The 24,881-nt window shown below is 48.1% G+C and overlaps 1 protein-coding gene across 4 annotated transcripts in view; it reads right to left on the reverse strand.

The window, feature by feature from the left end:
* The window catches only part of LOC138527959 (transcription initiation factor TFIID subunit 4-like), a 3,082,360-nt gene that overhangs the window by 2,040,544 nt on the left and 1,016,935 nt on the right, over positions 1-24,881 (reverse strand). The window lies entirely within an intron of this gene.

Raw genomic sequence — 24,881 nt, forward strand, 5'->3', positions numbered from 1 at the left:
ACTTCGAAACTGTTTTGCTGATATTGTGTTGAAGCTTGAAGGATGACCTGGACTTGGGTGAGAGGAATCTGAGAGGTTAAACGTAATAACCGTTTCACACATAGGAGGCAGCACACCACACCTCCATGGATTCATTCCAGACCAACAGGAGTGGCACTAAAGTGTGCTTGTGTTCTTTGTATAGCTCAGACCCTATACCATTGGTAGTACACCTGGAGTTTTACCCGATGGGAGTTCTGAGACTGCGAGCATATTTCCTCCAATTGAATTGGTGCATTCAGCGGTGCAGCCGCCTCCACTGACACAGTCGGTTGCTCCACATCAGATATATCTCGTAATTTCTGATATTGATTTGGTGTCTCGATTCGAATAAAAGGCTTCAGAAAAGCATGCAAATGCATCGCATATGGATGTGTTGTCATTGTGCACCATTCCAGCAGGAGTTTGTATTCCTTCCTCTGCCTGTCTCCACCATCAGTGCTCTGGATAAAGCCCTGCCCACTCTATCGGCCTAGCCATATTTACGAGCCATCAATGGCTAGTCAATAAAGCATGTTTTCCGCTATGCCTGTTCATGGAACTCAAGAAGTTCAGCTTTAATTACATCCATCAGGGAAGATGTGGGGCTGATATCGTATTGGTTTTCAAGAGCATGTTTTTCAAGAGCACGAATCTTGGTTTCCGTCACATGTGATTCCCTCCTCATCGTCTAGAGTATCCCCCTGATGAAGACCTTGAATATCTCCCACAAACTGGAATGTGAGGGTACAGAACCAACATTGTTCTCCAGGAACATAAAGATGTTTTCCAAGAGTGTCTTGGAGAATGCTGTGTCCTGCAGCGTCACCGGGTTCAGTCTCCACAATGGTCGAGACAGGGATGAGTGATATGATATATGATATGATATTTTAGTTATATCGCACTCATACCCAAGTGCTTCAAAGCACGACGAGGCAAGGGAGGGGTACAAGGGAGAACAAAACAGCAATCTTACTAGGCCCAGTGACATTGAGAAAGCGCAAGTGCAGAGGAGGAGGAAGGTGGAAAGTGCAAGGGGCAGGCGAGCAGTGGGAAGTGCTGAACAAGTGATCGAGACAAAAACAGGTAGTGGGGCCAACAAGGGGCTAGTGCAGGAATTGAGTGCAGACAAAGGGTGTCTAATAAATGCGGCCAAGGGGACTGTAGGGTTGCCAGGAGGCAGTGGGGGTATGCAGCTGGGTGGGCAGGGATCTGGGCCCGAATTCAGAAGGTAGCCAGGTGCCCAGGGCAGAACATGCCTCTGGGCCACTGGTTGCGCCTAATATGTAATGTAATATAATGTAATGTAATGTAATGAGAGATCAGCAGGGGAGAGGAGGAGAGAAGGCAGAAGCAAAGAGGAAGGTCTTGAGGTGCTTCCGGAACAGAAGACGGTTCCTCCTCCAGTTTCAGAGAGGCAGGGAGGCTGTTCCAGAGGGAGGCCCCAGCCGAACAAAGAGATCTACCACCAACTCGTTGCTCGGAGAAGCGACTGACCCTGAGGGAGGTGGAGGAGCGAAGAGCTCGAGTAGAGACGCCTGAGATTGCTGAGGCTGGCATATAGCTGTTTCCAGTGACTAAGCTGCCGCCTTGGATGCCTGTAATGTTTCTAGGCTCCCATCAACCTTTAAGCTGAAAATCTGGGAGACATCAAATGGCATGTCCAAAAGTCTTGACTGGACTTCCTTAGCCAAGCAAATTCTCTGGCGATAGTACTTGCCGCCATAGCTCTGCTAACCGAGTCAGCAGAATACAGACCAGGCTGGAGAGATTGGCACGTGGCATCCTTGTAGTCTTCCACCAGGATAAGAAAACCCTTTCTCTTCTTCCCCCTCTGGGATATGGTCTACGGCCAAAGCTATCATGTCCCACACGGTGTGAGTATACTAGACCAGGGCACAAGTTGCATTTAGAGCCTTCAGGGCGAGGCTGCCTGTGGAAAATACCCTCTTGCCTAAGGCGTCAAACGTTTTAACAACTCTATCCGTTGGGCTAGTAGGATAAGCTGCTGCCTAAGAAGTTGACGTGGCTGCTTGGACCACCAAACTCTCAGGAGTGGCGTGCTTTGGCAGGAAATCTGAGTCTATTAAGGCAGCCCTGTATTTCTTGGTCAGATATTTTTTTGACCGCCGGTGTGGTATCCGGTTTTAACCAGTTTTCTAACACTCTGGTTCTTAAAGCAGTGTGGAAGGGCAATACAGGCTCCCTTAGAGGTCCGCTATCGAGGATGTCAGTTAATCATCCTTATACAGGATTGCCACTGGTTTTCCCAATCCCAGATATTCGGTGACCTTTCCCGTCACTGCTCTGTGTGGGTTGTGTACAAATTGTTCGAGTCACAATTGCTCGAATGACAATTGACCTTTTCACAATTGACCGAATTGTGAAGGTCAATTGTTACATATGTGCGGGGGGAACCCCCCCCCCCGCAACCCCAGACCCAACACAAACCCCCACCAAAATCCCTTCTAGAAACCGATACATTTATATATATATATATATATACACACATATACATATATATATACATATACACACATATATATATATATATATATATTCAGTCAATTGTGAAAAGGTCAATTCGGACCCTTGAAATTAGGTCAATTGTTCATTCGAACAATTTAGGTAATACCATCTGTATGAGAGGTCAGAATTACCTGAAGAATAAGGCGTGGCAATATATGTCTCTGGTGAGGTGTCTAAACCACTAGCCTCTTTTAGAGTGTCCACCAGATTTTGCATTCTGGTCTCCTCTAAAATGAATTCTTCAGGCACATTAGGAGTACCATATTCAAAACTGAAAGGTGCATTGTCATCATCTTCCTTCGCAAAAATCGACCCCATGGTCTTAAAAAAATCAGTCTTAGGCAAAGGATGAAAAGACATTGAAGATTGAGACCTCCTGTCGAAGTGTTGAAGGAGTCAAGGCGTTAAAGGAGCAGAGGGTGTCGATGCCTTAAAAGGCTTTGCCGGTGGAACTGGCTTCGATGGACCAGGTACCCGCTCCTTTGTAGGAGTCGAGGAGGAAGGCTTTGATTTTAACATGTGTCGAGACAAAGACTCCTTTGACGAATGTCAAGGAGACTTATTGCCCTGGCATTTTGGCACGCAAGTAATGGTCTCAGAAGATACCCAGTCCGACTATCCAGAATCGGTGAGTTCTGAAGCCTTCTTGGCTCTTTCGAAGGGGTGCTCAAAACCGTCTTTTGAAAAACCTCCAACATTTGGAGACTACATTTCTCCCAGTCAGCAGAAGATTCCGACTTGCTTGGGAAGTAAACCCATTTGCCACGAGTGGAGCCCGACGAAGACGACCGCGACCAATGGCGTTGTTTCTTCGTCTTTCTGTGAGAAGGGGACGAGGACCAATTACAATACCTGGATCTCAAGCGCTTTGAAGTTTTGGAGCATGTTTTCACCGGGCAAACCTAGGTGTCATGACCTATCGGATGCGTCCTTTCTGGACTTCCTGGTCCCTGACCCATAGGGGCTTGCACTCAGCAGTACTCCCAACATGGCCGCCGAACGCGGAACACTGTTTACCAGTTTCCGCGCCGTACGCATTACGTTCTATAAAGCGGACACGCCCTCGCGGCCCTGCGCGTCTCAACGCTACCGCTTGCCGTGGCTAGACGTGTGCTGATGCAGTTCGCTTGTGCTTATCTTTTGATTCCTGGTTCCCAGTTCCCCTAAATTCCTCCTCCTTCATTCCCCCTCTTTTGTCCTCTATTGCATCACGGATCTCCGTGCACTCGTCTTCCATGTGCACTCTTCGCTGTTTTCCTGGATTCCCCGGACAGCTGAACGCACGCTGGAACCCGATGACCTACACACAGGGTTATACAAGACCCTAACTGTGCGAAAGAAGACTCCATAGAACAACTCCAACAAACAACATAGACAGGTGAGAAGGGGGGAAACCTGTGACACCTGGAGTCTTTTGAAGACCTCTATTTTGAAGTAGTAGTATAAGGGGATTTACATAGGGGCCTACGTTCCACGAGTTTCCCCCTCCTCTCCCTCAAGGCCTTCACTGTCATAGACTGAGAGAAACCACAGTCCTCGACTTTGTGGTCCACACCCAGACACCACAGATCCGATGTGGGTTTGTAATGGATTGTTTAGCACCTCAATTAGAGCGCCATTTGGAACCGGTGTAGATATTTTCGATGAAGTGTTTATAAATATGCAGTGAGTAATCGCAGAGGTGATGAACATTTCGAAGCGTGCTGAGCATGCGGAAAAACAACTGAGGCAACGGGCGCACGCAAGCTACTTATACCAGCGTCGCCATCACGGCTGAGAACAGGGTGGAGGCTGTTGAGGGGCAACGACTCGACAGCGTGCGGCACCCAATACTATGGGCAAAATATTTCCAAAGTTGCAAGCAGACTTACGAATATATCAAAGAAGATGAGGAATACATGAAAGGATGCAATCCATTCCAACTGTACATCCTAAAAATAAGGAACAAGTTACTTAACTGTAACTGTTGTTCTCCAGCATGGGTCTGGCATGGATTCACATGCTAAAGAATATTCCCCGTTGTCAGGCTGGGAATCCTCTGTAAAGAAAAAATCAGTTTCAGTTTCGTTTCGGAACTGTCTTTCTCCTAATAACCAATCACTGGTCTCTGGGTCATACTGCCTCCAGCCAATGACCAATGACTGCCCTCTACCTAAGCCCCTCTTCTGACAGCCATCTTGAGATTTGGTAGCACGTAAAGTGGCAGTAAGAGCAAGATAAGAGCCGCAGAGGGGTAGGAGGGAGGGTTCGCATGTGAATCCATGCCAGACCCATGCTGGAGAACAACAGTTACAGGTAAGTAACTTGTTCCTTCTCCAACATGGGGTCTGGCATGGATTCACATGCTCATGAATACAAGAATACATAGCAGTACACACATGCACAACCACGGGAGGAAGCAAGGCTCAACATTAAGCATTTCATCAACTCACCATTAAGCATCTCTTACCTCCTCACCAAGCTCACCTAAAGGCGAACAGGTTGCGCAGCACTGCCTGGCCGACTCTGGATTCCTCCCTGGAATCCCATTCGACGGAGTAGAATCTCGTGAAGGTGTGTGTCGACCTCCACGTAGCAGCCCTGCAGATGTCCAGCAAGGGCACACCAGACAGGAACAACGTGGTAGCAGCTATCGCTCTGGTTGAATGGGCTCTTGGATGGTCGGGCGGGCAACGGTTGGTTTGCCAACCGGTGACAGAGCCATCTGGAAATGGAAGCCTTCGAGAGGGCCTTCCCTTGGTTCACAGGTCCAAAGTTTACAAATAGCTGTGATGTCTTCCGAAGGGTCTTCGTGCAGTCCACGTAGAACTTCAGCGCTCTAGCCACATCCAGTGAGTGCAAAGTCCTCTCGGCTGGCTACGAAGGCGTTGGGAAGAAAACAGGTAACACAAAGGGTTCGTTAAGATGGAAGTCAGACGGCACCTTGGGCATGAAGGAGGGGTGCGTCCTCAGCACTACCCTAGTCTCGTGGAATGTCAGGTATGGGGGTTTACAGGAGAGGGCCTGGATCTCTCCCACTCGTCGTGCGAAGGTGATAGCCACAAGAAACGCTGTCTTCCACAATATGAATTTCAACAGTGCCCAAATGCAGCGGCTCGAATGGCAGTCCCATGGGCCTGCTCTGCACCACGTTGAGCTGCCACGCAGTGTTTGGACCCTTCACCACCGGGAATGACCGCATCAGTCCTTTCATGAACTCCTTCACCAGGCTATGGGACCACAGAAATTATCACCCCGGAGTTCTGGTGTAACGGGAAATCGCAGCTAGATGGATTTTGATGGAGGCATGAGCTAGCCCCGCCTTGGCCAGCGACAGTAGGTATGGCAGCACCTGAGGGGCCGTAATCTGCAGAGGGTTAATATTCTGTGCATGGCACCAGACAGAGAACGTCTTCCATTTGTGTCCATAGCACTTGAGGGTCGAGGACGACCTGGCCTTTGCAAGCGCATCCTTGCAGTCTGCCGTGATATCGTACCCTCAAAACTCTAGCGCTGCAGGAACCAGGCCTGCAAGTTCAGCGACCCAGGGTCATGGTGGAGGATGGAGCCTCCTTCTCTGGTGAGAAGATCCACATCCGTCGGCAGTTTGACTGGGGGGGACGCTGACATGTCCAGAAGGTCCAGGAACCAGATCTGCCTCGGCCACGCCGGTGCGACGAGGATCATCCTGCACCGGGATCTTCTGAGTTGATTGATGAGTCGCAGCAGCAATGGCAACGATGGGAACGCATACAGGAACAGGCCGTCCCAGGAGAATGAGAAGGCATCGCCCATGCTCCCCGAATGGGGAAACCAGCTGGCGAACCTCCGTCACTTGGCATTCGTCGCTGCCGCGAATAGGTCGAGCTGGGGATTGCCCCATCGTCGGAACAGGAGATCCACTTGATCCAGCCGCAGTTCCCACTCGTGGCACGAGCGCAGCTCCCTGCTGAGTGAGTCGGCAATGGTGTTCTTTATTCCTACCAGATGGAAGGGTACCAGAAACATCACTTGGGCGATGACCCAGTGCCACAGATCCTGGGCTTCCTTGGATAGTGCTGGCGATCTGGTGCCTCCCTGCTTCCGGATGTAGAACATTGTGGTGGTGTTGTCGGTGAAGATCCTTATCACCTTGCCCTTGAGGGACGGAAGGAACGACCTGAGGGCCCAGAACACAGCTCGGAGCTCCAGGACATTGATGTGTAGCAAGCTCTCCTCTGGGAGCCAAAAGCCTCTTGCGTGGAGATCTCCAGTGTGCGCTCCTCATCCCTCCAGGGAGTCGTCCGTCGTCACAGTTTCCTGATGTGCCGGGGTCTGGAAGTCCAGACCCGCCGCCAGATGCGCAGGTGTGCCCCACCACCGGATCGCTTGGCGGAAGGTCTTGTTGAGTGGGATCCCGTCTTCAAAGCTGCCTGCCGCTTGCATCCAACGGGCATCGAGGAACTCCTGCAGTGGACGCATCCGAAGCCTGCACAGGCGCACGAGGTAGATGCACGAGGACATCATGCCGAGCAGGGACTTGATGGACCTCATCCTGGCCACGTCCAAGGCCGACAGCCATTGCACCTTGCCTAGGATGGCCTTCGTCCTTTCCTCCGACGGAGAAGCCAATCGCGCCACTGTGTTGAGCCTGGCTCCCAGGAACAGGGTGACTTGCGACGGTACCAAGTGGGATTTCGCAAAGTTGAACGAGAATCCCAGATCCATGAGCAGCTGAACAGTCTTCGCTGTGTGAATGACAGCAAGTTCTCTTGACCTTGCTCGGATGAGCCAAACGTCCAGGTAGGGGTAGATGTGGATCCCCTGTAGGCGCAGCCGCGCCGCTACTGGAGCTAGGCACTTGGTGAACACCCTGGGCGCCGACTTCAATCCGAAGGGAAGGGCCTTGAACTGGTAGTGCCGCCCTTGGACCATGAATCGCAGGAACCATCGAAATCCTTTTAGAATGGGGATGTGAAAGTAGGCATCCTCCAATCCAGTGACGATAGGAAGTCGCCTTCCTCCAGCTGTCCCAGCACGTGCTGGAGGGTGACCATCCGGAACTTCTGGGACTTGATGTACATGTTTAGACGACGAAGGTCCAGGATGGGTCGCCAACCGCCGGTCTTTTTCCTTACGAGGAAGTATCGCAAGTACATTCCAGAGCCCCGGAGCCTCTTTGGAATGAGTGCGATGGCTCCCTTTTTTAGCATCGCTCGTACCTCCAGTAGCAGTTGAGGGATGTGGTTTTCTGTCCTGGCCACAGGTGCGATGCAGGGACACTTCTTTAGAAATTCCAGAGTGTGCCCGCGGGCCAGGGCATCCAGCACCCAAAGGTCGGTGGAGATGGACTCCAACACGCTGATGAATTTCGCCAGCCGGCCTCCCGCCGGGGTGCTCAGGTGGCGGCCCGACACCACGGCCGGTTCAGTTCTGCTTGGCCGCAGCCTTGCTGCCTTGGCCTCCTTGGCGACAACGAGATCCACCTGTCTTGCCGGATCCTCTGTAGGCTTCCAGCGATGAGGATTGGGCCGCCTGGCGCTACGACGAGGAGCCGCCGCTGAACCCTTTAGAGGCACCCTGCTTGCCTCCTGAGTTTCGAAAGGGCGGCCGTCGCTGTTGACGAACACCCACGGCCCGGGGCGCCTCCGTAACCGCCTTGATGGCCTGCAGTGACTCATCCACTGTCTTGCCAAACAGGTTGTTCCCGTCGAAGGGCATGTCCAGAACCCTGGTCTGAACGTCCTGGCGGAAATCGGTTGCCTTGAGCCAACCACGCTGACGAAGGTAAACGCTTTTGCACATCTGTCGAAAACCAGTGTCAGCAATGTCCGTGGCCACCGTAATGGCGTGGTCCGAAGCCACCTCACCTTCCATAGGATCTCCAGGGCCTCAGCCCTCTTGTTGTCCGTGAGGAAGTCCAGCAGGGGAGAGATCTTAAACCACAGCTCACTGTCGTATCGTGCCACAATCGCGAGGGCGTTGGCCGCTTTGAACGTCGTCGCCGCAGACGAGATGACCCGCCGTCCCATGGCGTCCAGTGTCTTCCCATCACCGTCCGGCGGGAAAGTCGAAGTTGAAGCCGTCGCCCCTGCCGCTTTCTTCTTGGCCGCCGTAGAGATGACCAAATCCGGGGACGGCTGTGCCCTAAGGCACATGGGGGCGGAGTCCGGGACCCGGTACTTCTTCTCGTAGCGGTCCCTCTTAGCAGGAGCTGTTGACGGGTTCTCCAGGAGCGTCAGCCCCTCATCCCAGATGTCGTCCAGTAATTGAACTGGGAGGACTGTCTTCCTCTTGGCCTCATGCCGTTGGTAGAGGAAACCTTCCTTCTTCTGTTCTTCGGGGCAGAGCTGGAAGAGCTCGGATGCCCTGGCGATAATGCGTGGAAGGAGCCAATTTCGTCGGGCGAGGAGGTCCGAGGGGGTGGTGATGGAAGGTCCATTCCGTCGTCACCACCGTCGTCATTCGTCCCTGTCGTCGCCGTCTCCATTCCCATTTCATCCCTCGGAACAGGGGAAGGAGATGAAGGCTGTGAAGGCTGGAATGGAGGGGGGGGGGGGTGAGTTCTCCTCCGCTTGCTTGGAGGGCTACCCGACAGTCCAGGCTCCGCTGGATTGTCCGCTGGGGGTAAGGGCAACCTTGTACTTATCTGCGTACACAAGGCCTGAATCGCCATCAAGATTGCTCCTGAGTTGTCTTGTGGCATAGGCACTGCTGCAACGGACAGTTGGGGGGTAGGCTCTGTCACCTCCACAGCTCGTGGCTCCTCGTCGGCACTGCCGTCGCTTTCTTCGTCTGCCTCATCGGGATCCTTCCCATGGGACCGGACCTCCTCGAACTTCTTGTTCAGGATCTTCGCGACGCCAGCCAGCTCCTCTTTAGAGGTGGTATCTGTGTCTGTAATGGCCACCGGCCCACCCCCCCCTCTTTTTCTGCCCGGGGTTTCACGGTGGTCTTATCGATGGGATGAAAAGAGGATTCCCTCCGCGGTGGCAGGGAAACTCTGGGCCCAGAGGTCGCCTCCACTGGGGTAGCCTCTGCAGGCTTCTCCAGGGCCGCCACGACTCCCTCAATCGAGGCCTAAACCGGGTGAATCAGGGAATTTGCGACTTTGGGCGCGCCTGAGGCCTTCACCTTGGGGGGAGGGTCACCGCCTCGCTCCCCCTCGGCTGTCTCCCTGGGATAAATAGTAGATCAAGGTTAGAAGAGTCTGAGCTGCAATAGCTTGCCAGCTCGTATTTACTTATTTGCATTTATAAAGCGCACACACAGCCCAGGCGCATTGAGGCGGTGTTATAAGAATACATCTTAGTTGCATCACATATGTGGGTGGATTAGGTTACATTAGCCCGTAATAACATGTATTTTTAAAAGTTATTTAGGCGAGTGGCCTGGTTACAATCACCATTCATTGGTTAGATAAGCGTGAGAGGTTCCCTCATTGCAGTGTACAGGCTTGGTTACATTTTTTTACATGGGTAGGAAGCAGCAAGGTTACATTAGATCTTCGTCATACAAAATACATTTTTAGACAATCTGGTTTTGATGGCCTTACGGAAGGCAAGAAGAGAGGGTTCCATTCTGATGGAATAAGGCAGTGAGTTCCAGTGCTTAGAGGAAATGAATGGGAAGCTAGCGCCACCACCTCTTGCACGTTTAATTCTCGGGACCGGCAGTAGGTTGGCATATGGTGTTCTGATGGCTCTTGCAGCTGGAGGCAGGAGGACTCTGTGAGATAGGTAAGGAGGTGCGGTGTGGTGGATGCATTTATGCGTGATGGCAAGTGTCTTGAACACGATGCGCTGGCGGACAGGCCGCCAATGTGCTTGTTGTCTGGCTACAGAAATATGTTCCCTGTTGGAGATACCCAGTGCTGCGCAGAGGGTATTATTCTGAATGGTTTGTAATTTGTCTAGGTTTTTTGCTGATGTATTCTCCTCCAGGTTGAGCCATCGTTTGGCCCACCCTATCTCCGCTGCCATATAATATGTCTGCCAGTCTGGGAGTGCCAGTGCAGTCTGGGAGTGCTAGTACTATATCCAGCTTGGCAGCCTGTAGGGTGTCTTTATTTATTAGCAAAAGGCAAAAGTCTGCTTCTTGAAGGTGCATGTATCACACTATTTTACTTGGTTGACCAAGGGTTAATATGGGTGATCGTTTATAAAGTCTGGACATGAGTCCTGTGAGCACCCAACAAACACACATACATACATACAAATGCAGACACATTCTATTATGATTGTCTAATCCAACAGAACTGTGACATTCCCTCAGGGTCCCAGGGAATGTCCAGGCGCAGCGGCATAGCCTTTGATTTGTCCCAGTTGAGTTAGTATAGCAGAGATGTAAGGAAGGGATCTATGCAATGACAGATATATATCTCTTGGCGTAAAGCAAGATTCTGGGTTCTTCTGGGCCCTTAACCATGCCAGGCCATCTGCGTCACTTTTCAACTTGGCAGATAGTGGTTTGATCGCCAAGGTGTACATTAAGGGTCCTGCAGCCTTCCACAAGTTCAGTCCCTGAATAGCCTTGGAGCACATCCTCGAATGTGATATATGTGCCAGTCATGCGGAGAAGCATAAAGATCCTGATAAAACTCAGCAAACCTTTCGTTAATGGCTAAGTCCCCTGTGGGCAGCCTCCCATCTATACCTTGAATAGCTGTGATTAGTTGACCGCACTGTTTCCCCTTCAGGGCGAGAGCGAGCATGCCAAAGGGTCTATCTATGGATGCATAGAGGTCAAGTGCCCACTTAAAAAAAGACTTCTGGGTTTTAAGGGTGGAAACATGCATGATTTCAGAGCACAGCTTGAGTATCTGTGTGTATACCTGCGGGTCTCTATCTGCTTTATGTATACGTTCTGCCACGGTTAGCTCTGACATCAATTGGGATTCCTTCTCTGCCCAAGCTTTCTTCTTTTGTGCCCACTGAGATATAAATTGCATACGCCGTGAAGGGATCCCAGCAGCGGAGTGTGTTAAAGCCTTCAATTAGATTGTCTTGCCGGAACCTACCCACACCCTGTGTTAGCACGTCTACCATATCAGGGTATTGTAGTGCAATAAGGTTCATCCTCCATGAGGGCATTTTGACTGGCGTGTCCGTGGGGTTGATGCACATAAGAACTGGGGCATGGTCCGACAGTGTCATAGGGGGGATTGAACAAGAGCCAACCATGTACACCATGGTGCATGGAAGCAGCCAATAATCAAGCCGAGAATAACACAGATGGTGGTTAGAGTAGAATGTATAGTCTTTAGTACTTTCGCTGCAGATGTCTCCAAATGTCTAATAATCTAAGATCTGTCAAAAGTGACTGGAGTGTTCAAGCCTCTCTCAGGTGGGGCCAATCTGTGGCTGCGCAGGGTTGTAATGCCACATTAACATCCCCCGTTCCACATCAGCATCAATCAACCCATAAACGGTGCACAGGTGGCAAACAAATGCGTGAAGAACCCAGGATTGTCGGTCGTGGAACCATAGATGTTTATGAGGGTAATGTGTTGATTGTGCCATTGCACCTGTTGTAAGGAAAGCATGGTGGCAACAGTAAAGACAGACACAAGTGATCACAGTTTAAGGGTGTTAATTAAACGGTATATGCAGGTTGAAACCTGCTTAATCTAAACCTAAATCTAACATGGGAGCAAGCTACGACCATTAAATAATAATAAAGCAGTCCTAGTGGCATCTTGTCAAATAAAAGAGCCTATACTAAGAAAAACCTATTGCCAATCTTTACAGCTAAATAAAAAAAAGAGTGTGGGATAGGATGCACAAATAATAAGTCAGGATGTAGTAGCCGCAGGTCTCCCTTCCCCACGTTCTGAGCATGGGACAAGGCGGGACTCCTGAGCAAAGCATACGCTCGAGCTTTCCCAGCACGGGAAGACAGTTCGGCTTCTCACGTATCAGGACCTCTGGTGATTAAGTCTCTTTACTAGAAAAATTCTCTTGACTCCGAGGAGCTGATGTGTTCAAAATAATAAACAAAAAGTTCCTTTCCGTATGCATGTTGGGTAATGACTTTCACCCCTGGGTCCCCCTCTTCCAGCTCAGATCCACAAAAGGTTCTTAGCGATAACAGGACATTCGGTGGTTAGATCTCTTGCTTCAGAGGGCCTGGTATGTTCAAAATTATAAACAAAAGTTCCAAAGTTCCTTTCTGATAGTACTTGGGTGATGATTCTTCACCCCTGGGTCCCCCTCTTTTCCGGGCTCAGACCCCTCCCGAATATCAACTTCCCTCCGTCGGGTTCACTCTGGCTTGTATTCAAAAGATTTCTCTGTTGCATTCACGTGTCGGTGGTGGCTTTTCACCCCTGGATCCCCTTCTTCCAGGCTCAGACCCTTCTCGAATAGTAGCCTCCCTCTGTTGGGTTCACTACGACTTTTCCTCAAAACAATATCACTTGTGGCATTCACAGGTCTTAATGTCATTTTAAACCGTTCACTGTGGACATCCCTCTGCCGGGTTCACTCTTGTCAAGGCACTGTGCATTGGGACTTTAGGCTTCGCCCCTTTGCATCAGCATCCCTCCGATGAGCTCACTCTTGCCAATCACACAGTTCTTTCTCCTTTCTCACTATGCAGGATTAATTTCCCTTAGCTTTTCAATTACGTGCAGGTCAAAGACTTTCGACTGTACATGGGGTTTTGCTAGACCCCTGTTTGACCACTTTAACCTTTTCCTTCCGGGTCTCCTAGGGCCTTCTGGTATCAGAAGTTTTAATAAACATGGGATCAACCAGAGTCTCGAATGAGCACCCACGTGGTGCCGGACCCCTCTGCAGCTGGTTTTCCTTTAATCTTTACTAGTTATTTACCGCTTGTCTTTTCTTGTATCTGGAGTCAAGGCCGGTACCACGGTAGCAAGCGTCTCTCCCTGTTCTGGTTATCAGTGTAGGTGAGCTCTGTGTACCGTTGACATCTGCTGCAACACACGCTGGCTATTGTCCAGGGTCTTACGATTCTTTTCATGGAGGCTTCGCGGGCCAGGGTCGGAAAGGCCGAGGTTGCTTCTCGCCTTGTCACCATTTTGGTTCTCGCCACCTTTCTCCTTGTCTTGAACTGCTGTGCTTGGATAGCTGTCTCGTTGTGTACTCTTGTGCTCCAACTTTTATCCCTGTGGGGAAGGGAAAGGGTTGTCAGATGTCTGTGATTCTGGTCAATTGCCTGACTTTGCGTGACCCTTGTGTTGGGATATGTTAGGTAAACGGCTCTAGTGTTAGTCAGTTATCTTTAGTGGTGTGCAAAAGTGTTTGTGTCGGAAAAGGGGGAGGGGTAGAGTGTCTGAGTATCCTACGTAGTAGGATGGGGAAAAGGTGTTATAAGAAAGAGAACGCCCCCATCCAGATGATCCTCCCTCACTGATCCACCCACAAGAACTGGATACAATAGCGATGGCCATGTCCTGGCCACCTGGATGACAGATCCCCGGGGACCAGCAAGTGAGACACCTCTAGGTATCCCACACCATATAATTACAAAGCAGCCCTCTGTCAGCCTTTGTGGTGTGAATTGTCAGGGGGACCCGGTGATAAATAAGGATGGATCCCCCCTCTTGCCCTGAGCCAGAGAAGGAGCGGCCATCCAGACCCACCGTCTACACAGTTTTGCCGACTCATTGGCGTCCAGATGGGTCTCTTGTATGAATATGATTTCCCTGTGTAGGTTTCGCAGCATATTTAGTAAACACCTACACTTAATGGGGTGTCCTAGCCCATAGACATTAAGGGATATCCATGTGAGTGAGGTTAGCTGTCTTTTTCAGTTGGTTGAGCATACCCAGGTCTCTGGCGATAAGCAAGTGGGCTTGTGTCAGTGTCATTCGTGCCCCCATACAGAACAAGCATGGCTCTGTGTGCGCAAGGACTTTGGTATATCTCGCCAAGTATCATTATCCCTCAAATCAAACCCCCCCACTCCGCTCCCAAGCAACAAAACAGCAAAACACTGGAGCCCCATAACCAGACACCAATACAACTTCTAGGGTAGAATAGAACCAATGCAGGAGTAAGGCAAGCAGTGTCACATCACCACCGCTCCCAGCCCTGCATCTTCGACCCTCCAACTAGGGGTGCCGGTTTTGCTGCCTGAAAAACGCATAATATATAACTAAGGAGGGGCCACAAATGACCTTCGAGTGACGATCTCCATACGGCTTCCGTTCCCATCATCCTGTTCACACAGTGATGGCCAGCAGCACCCAGACATCCCGACTAGGCTTAAGTCTCTTGTATCGTCCCAGTGTCGACGGTGTGCTTGCTCCATGTCGCAGTCGTGACTACACGTTTGGGTGCTCCCCAGGTCCAAAGCAAGACCGTGTGATATGCACCGAGTGCATGCAGTTCGTCCTGTGCATTTTCAATCTGTGGGTTCATCTTTGCGTCGATTCAAGCCACGTGGTTTTCTGCCCCCCTTCTTCCATCCATCTGTCATTGTGCTCAAGGCTGTGGTTTGGCCTCCTCCCTTGTCCTGATCTTTCATCCACTGGAGTGAACTCTGAGGTGAGAATATCTCAAAGTTTTAAAACGCGGCATGCCTCCTCTGGGTCCTCGAACGAGTGCCACTGGCGATTAACCTGGATAGACCACACCACCGGAAACCTCAGATGTTTTTGCTCAGACCCCTTCAGCGCCTCAAAGAGCGGATTAAAAGCCTGCCTGCTATTAGAGACCTCTAGAGAGTAATCGCTGAATATGTGGACTGTGCTGTTTGCGAGTGTTATAGCCCACGCTTCCCCATATGCTTTATATATGGCCATCTTATGCTTGAAATTCAGCAGCCGCTTTGTGATTGTGCACAGGCGTTTGACAGGTAGTGGGATGGGGGCTATGTGGCACAAAACCCAAGGTGGGAACCTCAACAATCACTGGCACCTTGAGGTAAGAACATATAGTAAAACAAAACGTGGTGCCAGGGTAGCGAGAAAGGCTGGTGAAGGAAGGCAAATGACTATATGGTTCAAATCATTATTTTTATTTTATTTTAATTTGAATGTAAAAAATGATTAAACATTTTTAATCAATTATTTAAAACACATCCTAAACAACATGCATTCCCACATTCATTCAACAAATTAATTCCTAAAACATTTGAATTATTTTAAGATATTGAAAAAATTCCAATTAATTTCCATTATATTGCTAATAGTTGTTCATTCCAGACAAAATATCGACTATTGGTGCCCATAGATATGGATCTTCTTTATGAAACGGGCTTCCCAGTTGGTAAATAGTTTCGACTTGACAAATTGTGTATGTCTTCATCAGGATTGGATGAACATTAACAAATTTCTAAAAACAAACAGATAAACATGCAATTAAAGTATTGTTTAAAATATAGACTATTTTCTCCCTTCACTCAGTTTATCTCACAATTATATAGGACCAATGAGGTCTGTCTCTATACCCAAAAAATTCAGCCTTTAATCAGGGCCTTATAACCACAATTTCGATCCAAGTGATTGCAAAATGCCTAAATACAGCAAATGTGGAAGAAACTACCACATACCTATGCACATAGTTTCATTTCGCCATATTGACCCTTTAATGATTTGCGGGTCAATGGTTAAAAAAATGGGAACCACATAAAATTGGTTTCCTTATCATTAGCATTCATATATAGTGCCATCGCTCTCCCTCTCTTCTCACCCCAGCCTCCAACATGTCGTGATTCAGTTCAAAGTGCAAATTAAATCATACCTGCAAACCCAATTTGGTTTGCCTACTGGCTTAAACTCCAATAGCCTCTGGTATGCGTCTATGAAGCTAAAACTCCAGGCTAAAGCTATTCTGGAGAAAACACAAACAAAGACCTCAATGTGAATAACAGATGTAAACGCATCCACATAGGTCTCATAAGGCGCACAGAAGTAAAAAGTACCTTCATTCTGAAAGTTTTTCTTCCGCAAACTTGATCTCATTCATGCCAATTGAAATTGATCTCTAAGGGATGGAAAGAACACTATAAGTCCCTGTGTTGTAAATCAGGCTCTTTAAGTAGCTATCCTAATACTTAGGATTCACAACCATACGAAAGAAGCTGAGGAAGGATTTTCTAACCTAACGTGGTCTCCTCTAGCTATGCCAAGCTGCCTCCTGTATGCTGAAAATGCAGGACGCGGAATGTTTACAAACAATGGGAAGGAAGTATTAAGCTCCTCCTGAGTCGTGGCATGATTTCGCTCCTCTAGCAATTTACAAGAAACAAAACAGAGTGAGCTGACTTTTCTCACTTTTATAAATGTGACCTTCAAATATGCGAAACCATGGGGCCAAGAAAGCTTACCTTTCAATTTTAGTCCCGTACTCAACATCGGTAACGCAGGTAACGCAGGCGTCCGGAAAATGAAGACCGAGGGATTTAAGGAATACTCCGTCTTTCATTTCATTTCCGCCGTCCGTCTAGTAAACATCAACAAAGGACCAACGCCAAGAGGCAAAGGTCCGCCTAACGTGACGCTCAAGTTACTGCTCTTCGGAGTCCAAAGATAGAAAAAGGACTACCGCGGCAGAAAACTAGTGTGTGATAAAGAAATAATACATAATAACAAAAGAAGGGGCTTTCAGAATAGCCCAAAGGTCAAAGAATGAACACTCTCTAACGCGGCATCCCAGATAAATCTTAAAAGAAAAATAACACTTACACCCTGTGGCAAGCAGGGGAAATCGTACCTCATATAGCATGCAGGTACTACTGACACCAGAGAATAAAATAGAAAAATAAGAAAAATTAGCAAAATAGAAAAACTAAGGGAGCGCACAGGAAACAAAGTGAAATAGAGGATCAGTTCCATTCTTCCTGTTGGTTCAGACCCTTACTTAGACTGTTGGTGTGCTATATCCACCACTGTTCCTTCTGGGACAGACGTGCAGCAACATTGGCCACATCCGTGCCAAAAACTTTTTCAACAGCCCACCATTTTAGATCCTCTGGACTATGGTTTTGCTCCATGCAATGCATAGTCAAAGGGGTGTTTACCTGTCCCGTTCTAATTTTTGGATTTATGCTCACTTATACGCAATTTTACCGCTCTAGATGTCTTGCCAATGTAAGCCTTTTTACAAGGGCATATTATTGCGTATATAACATTGGAGCTGAGGCAGGTGGTGTGATACCTCAGCTTCCAGTCCCTTTCATGAATATTAATAATGGAAGTGGCGGAAGTACTGGAATAGTTAGAACAATTACCACAGGGGTAATGTCCCACAATCGGGGGCATAACCCAAGAGGCAGTGATGGTAGGTTGGCGGTCTTGTACTTGATTTCTACCCGCCTCAGACACCCAATTTTTAATATTCCTGCACCTTTGAAAGCTTAAATGGGTTTTGGTAATTCCAACATATTCAACTGAAGTAAGTGCCAGTTGTTAGATATAATCTTCTTGATTTTATTATGTTGTGTATTGTAAGTGAGGGCACAGACTAATTGGTCCTCTCCCAACTTTCTTTCTTTGCTGTCCTTTCTCAAAAGGACATCTCTGTGCTGGTATCGAGCTCGTTTTTGGAATGTTTTAGCAATTTTCTTGGGAAACCTCTCTCTGTCAATCTTTCCTCAATGGCCAAAGCTTGCTTGGTAAAGTCTTCAACTTTAGTACAATTTCTCTGGGCCCTTAAGAACTGTCCATAAGGGATATTCAATTTCAAGGACTGAGCATGGAAGCTCTGATGGTGCAGTATAGTGTTTCTGTCGGACTCCTTCCTGTAGAGGTCTACAGACAGTACATTTTTGTCCACTTTAATCAACAGGTCTAAAAATGCAATCTCCCTATTGCTAGTCTGAATGGTAAACGCTAAATTAGGATCTAAATTATTAATCCATTGAAAGAAGACATTATAGTCCCCTCTGGAACTATCCCAGATAATAAGTGTATCGTCGATATACCTCTTATAAAGTTTCAAGGCAGGTTTAAAGGGATTAGATTACTCAAAATCCCACATGTACAGGGTGGCATAATTGGGTGCAAAGAATGCCCCCATTGCCGTCCCCTTAATTTGCATATAGTACATGTTCTTGAACCTAAAGACATTTTTGGGAAGTGCAATTTCCAATAGTTCTACCAAAAGTCACTAGGGACTGAGGTGGTATCTGTCCTAGTTTGCAGGAATCTGTTCATGATACCCAAAGAATCTGCCTGAGGAATGTTGGAATATAAAGACTCCACATCTAACGTAATGAGTAAATCATGATCACTATTAAAAGGAAAGGACTCGACCATTCGGATGACATCTGTGGAGTCTGACAAATAGGTTGGAGTATTGTTGGCCAGCGGTTTCAGAAAAAAGTCTAAATATTGACCAACCGGTTCCAAAATGGAACCGCTCAAAGAAACAATCGGTCGACCCGGTGGTGCACTCATGCTTTTATGTATTTTAGGCAGCATGTAAATTAAAGGGGTCCTGGTATTGCTGGGGACGAGAAAACAAAATTCTTTTTGAGTGATAATTTCCCTTCACAAAGCATGTTTCCCCAGCCTTTCAATTTCTTTTAAAATACTCTGGGAGGGGTCTCCTTATAATTTGACATATACTTCCCGATTGTTAAGCTGTCTCATAACTTTGAGATCGTATTTGAAGGCATGCCAAACTACAACTCCTCCTCCCTTGTCGGCTTTTTTGATCACAACCGATCTATTCGATTGTAGGTTCTTTAACCCTGCCCAATCTTCTTTAGTAAAGTTAAAACATTTTTTGTCAGGTTTTGTTTTGTCTTTGCTCTCATAAATGACATTGAAGTCTCGAAGCACTGCCTTTTCGAATGTGGCTGTCTCTTTAGATATCATGTTCAAAGAGGGAGTAAAATTAGATGGAGGTTTAAACGGTGTGTTGGCCATAGTCCCAGCAGAGGCCTTCTGTGCATTGCCAAAAAAATCTTTTGAGTCGAATTTTACAAAAAAAACTTCTTAATTCTGTTTCTACATCCATTTTGCTTGGATCCTTCATGGGAATAAAGGAGAAATCTTTTTCTAGTATAGAAACTTCTTTAGATGTCAGTATCTTTTCAGACAAGTTATAGACAGCTCAAGGGGAGCTTATCTTCTGTAAGCCCTCCTCCTTGTCTCGAACCCTAATGGGGGTGGGCCTATGTGTTGTGGAGGAAAAGGAAGTTCCTGAGGTGGATAAAGTTGCATCTGCCCAGTGGGGGGAAAACCTTGTGGGTAGAAATAAGGTGGATATTGGAAGAACATATTTTGTCTCCCTCGTCTCCCTCCTCTTTGGGACCCTCTGTTCCTTTGTCTGTAATTTTGTTGGTTGCCACTCCTACTTTTTTGATAACCATCTCCTTCGTCGGATGAAGTATCTGAAAAGGTGACCTATTTGCGAAAAGGTGCCCCTGCTATATTATTGTCTGGATCTCTCCAATTTGCCGGGCCCTGATAGTCCGCATTTAGGTAAGGATACGCCGTTTCTTTAGAAAAGTTTTTAACATCCTTAATAAGCTTTTCCATTTTTTTTGGCAGTAGTAATTTTAATGAAATCAGTCACTTGGTTTCCAATGGTTTCTATTTTCTCTTAAAGGCCAATTCTGCTTTTTGGATCTCTTCTCCAACAGCCATGCTTTTTTTCGAAGCTGTATTTATAGTGAGGAGCATCCAGTCTCTGCTGCACTTTGTACCTATACCGGAAAAGGCATTTTTATATTCTACATCGTCCACAAAGAGACAGGGTTTGTTGCGGACGAGTAATCCCATAGGGATAATATTCCTCTTTAAGTACTCAGTTAAAAGATGACTTTGCATTTCTGTTCTGAACTTCTTTTTCTTGAGTCGTAATATACTATCGCTCGTAATGTTCAGATAGTCCCCCGTCACATTGTCTAACTGTAATTTGTCGAAGAAATAAGGAATCTTAACGATCTCCGCTAACTGTTCTTCACTAAAAAAAACTGAATCTGAGGTCGACATGGTAGGGCAAAGGTGCAAAACACGACAGGGAGCCGAATGAGCAACCAAAAATAGTGAACTCAAAGGAGTAAGTAAAGACACTTTCCATGGGGGCTACGTGGACCATTTCAATGGTATAGGAGCAAGGGCTGTCAAGGTGCAGTTTCTCCTGCAGGAGGCCATATACATAGCCTTCTAGGTTGTTACCCTCAGTGTTCTCAGACAGAGGTTACTGTGCCTTGACCTGTTCGCTTGGTCGTCCAGCTTGGCCCCCAGCCATTGCACCTCTCTGATTCGTCCATCCAAGTATGCATTAGATGTGTGATAGTTGCCCTCAAGCAGGTTTATACGCTGTTCATTGTCGGCAATTCTATTGTCCTGGGCTTTCATTTGGGAGGTTACATCCTGAATCTCCTTCTTGATGTCTTGGATGGTGGCATTGGTCTCTTGGGTTCATTGGCCAATGAGCTTCATTTCATCCAATATCGCCTGTATTTGCGTTCGTGTATCCATCTTTTGGGGATGTCTGGAGGATCTTCAGAGCGGATAAACAGCAGTGGGGATTCATAATAGTTGTGAAAACTGATGCAAACTCGCACAATTTAGTTAAAGTATGGGTCTTACAGTCCATAGCTTTTGTGTCATGACACTAGTGACCTATTTAAGTAGGTCTAATGGTTCTATTTGTATTGTAGTTTCGGATGAGTGGATGAATATATACACTACGGGATCTGCCACAAAAGTAATACACTCACCTTACGTAATTCTGAGTTGTTTTCAAGTGGGTTTGGTGTAGGGTGCACTTTGTATGTAGGTTATGTTATGTTATTTTGCATTTATAAAGCGCCTTATATACCATTGGTATGGTCTGAAGGTGCTGGTAGGTTGAATGCCCTTGAGAACCAAAGTTCAGATTAGTAGAGAGAGTCAAAGGTGCGTGTGATCACCGGGTATGTGTGCAGCTGGTGCGGTATTCGTGTAATAGCTGCTTCTTAGCGGTAGGTGTGGTGGTTGAGAGATCAGGAGTATGTGTTCGTTCTGGCAGGATTTATCCAGACCGAATGTGGCTGCGTTAGGCCTGAGGAGAACGCCTGGCTGGGGGGTGTGTAACCAGCAGTGTTTACTTAGAATGATGGGGACTGTGCGGTGGATATTGGTATGAGAACAGTTATACCAAATGGTGTCATAGTATCTCTGTGTTCTAGTTGAGTGGTGGTGTAAAGGAGAGAGTAAGCGTGGTGGTGTGATATGATGGGTTATATGCTCTTTCAAATGTTCTCTGCATTCCAAACCATACTATATATGTCACGCAATTCTATGCGCTCCAGTCCGTTCCATGCACTCCTATCCACTCCATGCACCCCAGTCTACTCCACACACTCCGGTCCGCTCGACGCACTCATGTACTCCAGTCTGCCCTGCGTGTTCCAGTCTGCCCCACGTACTCCAGTCTGCCCCACGCATTCCAGTCTGCCTCACGCATGCACTCCTGTCTGTCCCACGCATGCACTCCTGTCTGCCCCATGCATGCACTCCTGTCTGCCCCATGCATGCACTCCTGTCTGCCCCATGCATGCACTCCTGTCAGCCCCATGCATGCATTCCTTTCCGCCACACGCACTCCTGTCCGTCATACACACTCCTGTCCGTCATACGCACCACACGCATTCAAATGCGCTCTATTTACTCCGATCCTTTTCGTGTATTCTAATTTGCTTTATACACTCCATCCACATATTTCACCCGTACCATTCCGTGTATTCTAAGTTGTTTTATGTACTCGTCTACATATTTCGCGCGTAACATCTTACTTCATCCTTTCCATCCACCTATTTCACCCGTTTCATCCACTTACGTCACCCGTTTCATCCACATACGACACCCGATCCATCCATATATGGCACCCGATCCATCCACATTGTGATCAATTCCATACACATATATCATTTGTTCTATACATATAGACTCCATCTACATACTTCACTCGTTCCGTCCACTCTACGCATTCTACGTACTCAACCATTCTATGTACTCATCAGTACTGCAATCTGCGCTCGTTCGTTCGACACACTCATCCGCTCTACGCAACTCGTCGGCTCAATGCAACACGTCCGTTCCGCTCTAGGCACTCGTTCGCTCTAGGCACTCGTTCGCTCTAGGCACTCGTTCGCTTTATGCCCTCACACGCACTATGCATTCACCCGTTTTGCTCACTCACCCGCTCTGCGCATGCATCCCCTCTGCGCACGCATCCCCTCTGCGCACGCATCCCCTCTGCGCACGCATCCCCTCTGCGCACGCATCCCCTCTGCGCACTCATCCCCTCTGCGCACTCTGCGCACTCATCCCCTCTGCGCACTCTGCGCACTCATCCCCTCTGCGCACTCTGCGCACTCATCCCCTCTGCGCACTCATCCCCTCTACGCACTCATCCCCTCTACGTACCACTTTTTTCATATGCACTCATTTGCTCATATGCACTCGTCTGCTCTATATACTTGTCGGCTCTACCCACTAGTCTGTTCTATGCAGTCCTCCACTCTACACTTTCTTCCGCTCAGCTCATCCATCCCGCTCCGCTCATCCATCCGTTCCCCGCACTCATCCGTTCTATGCACTCATCAGTTCTGCATGCATTCCGCACTCATCTGTTCTACATGCTTATCCGTTCTAAGCACTCACCCGGTCTATGTAACTCATCCGCTCTAGGCATTTGTTCGCTTTATCCCCTTGCATGCACTACACCTTCATCCGCTCTACGCATTCACCCACCCTACACAATCACCTGCTCCCCGCACGCACCCGCTCGCCGAACTCACCAGCTCCCCGCGCGCATCTGCTCTCCACACTCACCGCTCCCCACATTCATCCGCTCCCCACATTCATCCGCTCCCCACATTCATCCGCTCCCCACACTCATCCGCTTTATGCAATCGTGCTTTCTACACATTCAACAGCAATATGCACCCATCAGCCTTATAAAGTCATTCGCTAATACGCAGTAATCCTGTTCTATATACTCGTCCACTCCATGCCCTCGTCCGCTCCATGCGCTCGTCCGCTCTCGTCCGCTCTATGCACTCGTCCGCTCTATGCAGTCGTCCGCTCTATGCACTCGCCAGGTCTGCACATTTATCTGCTCCAGCGATCTGCACACTCTCCCCACTTCCGTACTCATCCGCTATCCACACTCCTGCGCTCTACATACTCATCCGTTCTACACACTCATCCGGCTTACGCTCATCCGTTCTGCACATTCATCTGTTCTACGCAGTCCTGCGTTCTACTCGCTTCTCTGTTATTTACGCACTCATCCGCTCTACATGCTCGTCCGCTCTACACACCCATCCATTCTATACACTCATCCGATCTACGTACTCATTTGATTTACACACTTATTCGAACTATATAGTCATATGTTCTTCCACTCATGCATTCTTCCACTCAGCGCATTCATCTGTTCCACACGCTTCTTCCATTCTAACTATTTCATCCACACCATTCACTTCGTTCACTCCTCATGCATTATGTCCATTTCAGAAGTTTAAATCTCTTTACTGTTTCCATATGATTTATTCTTATTAACCACTTCACTGCTTTGATCTACTTTACTTGTTTAATTCTGTTTGTCCTTCTAGTTTATATTAGGGGTTATTAGCTGTCCATTTCTCGCATCAGTCGTTTGTTGGATTGGTGTCATTGAGATGCTGTTAGTCTGTTTCGGTTAGTTTGGTACGGGTTGGTTTTAGGGGAAGAGCAAGGTTTTCAGCAGTTTGCGGAAAGACGTTAAATCCTCACTTAGGCGGATGTGGGGTAGGAGTTCCACAGCGTGGGGGCTAAGGCTGAGAATGATGATCCGCCTAACCTGACTGAGTTTGTCTTAGGTATGACTAGGAGGCCGGCTGAGCTTGATCTTAGGGTGCGTGGGGGGTGATAGGGTTTTAGCTTGTCTTGAAGATATTGAGGTCCGGTTTTATGCAGTGCTCGATGAGAGATGCATAAGGTTTTGAAAGTCACCCTTCGGGCTACTGGAAGCCAGTGCAGCGTCTTAAGGGCTGGGGAGATGTGGTCTCTTGGGCCGAGCGCAAGTAGCATTTTGGCTGCCGCGTTTTGTGCCTTTTGGAGTTTATTCAGTTGGTACGCGTGGACTCCGAGGTATAGGGGATTTGCGTAGTCCAGACTTGATATAACGATTGATTGGACCGCGGAGAGTCTGTTGGGAAAGGAGAGATATGGAAAGATGTGCCTTAGGGTTTTAAGGTGGTAGTGGCAGGACTTTGAGACGTTGTTGACTTGGCGCGAGAGTGTTAGGTCAGAGTCAAGGGTGCATCCAAGATTTTTCACTGAGTTGGAGGGGGTTGTGAGTTGCCCATGGCGGGTGGTCAGGGTAGTGGGTGCGGAAGAAGTTCAGAGTTGCCACATACCATGATTTCCGTTTTGGAGGGGTTTAACAAGAGGTGGCTTTAGGTCATCCAGAGTTCTA

Source organism: Ambystoma mexicanum, chromosome 1q, assembly GCF_040938575.1.
Source record: "Ambystoma mexicanum isolate Mex_15411 chromosome 1q, UKY_AmexF1_1, whole genome shotgun sequence".
Classification (NCBI taxonomy): Eukaryota; Metazoa; Chordata; class Amphibia; order Caudata; family Ambystomatidae; genus Ambystoma; species Ambystoma mexicanum.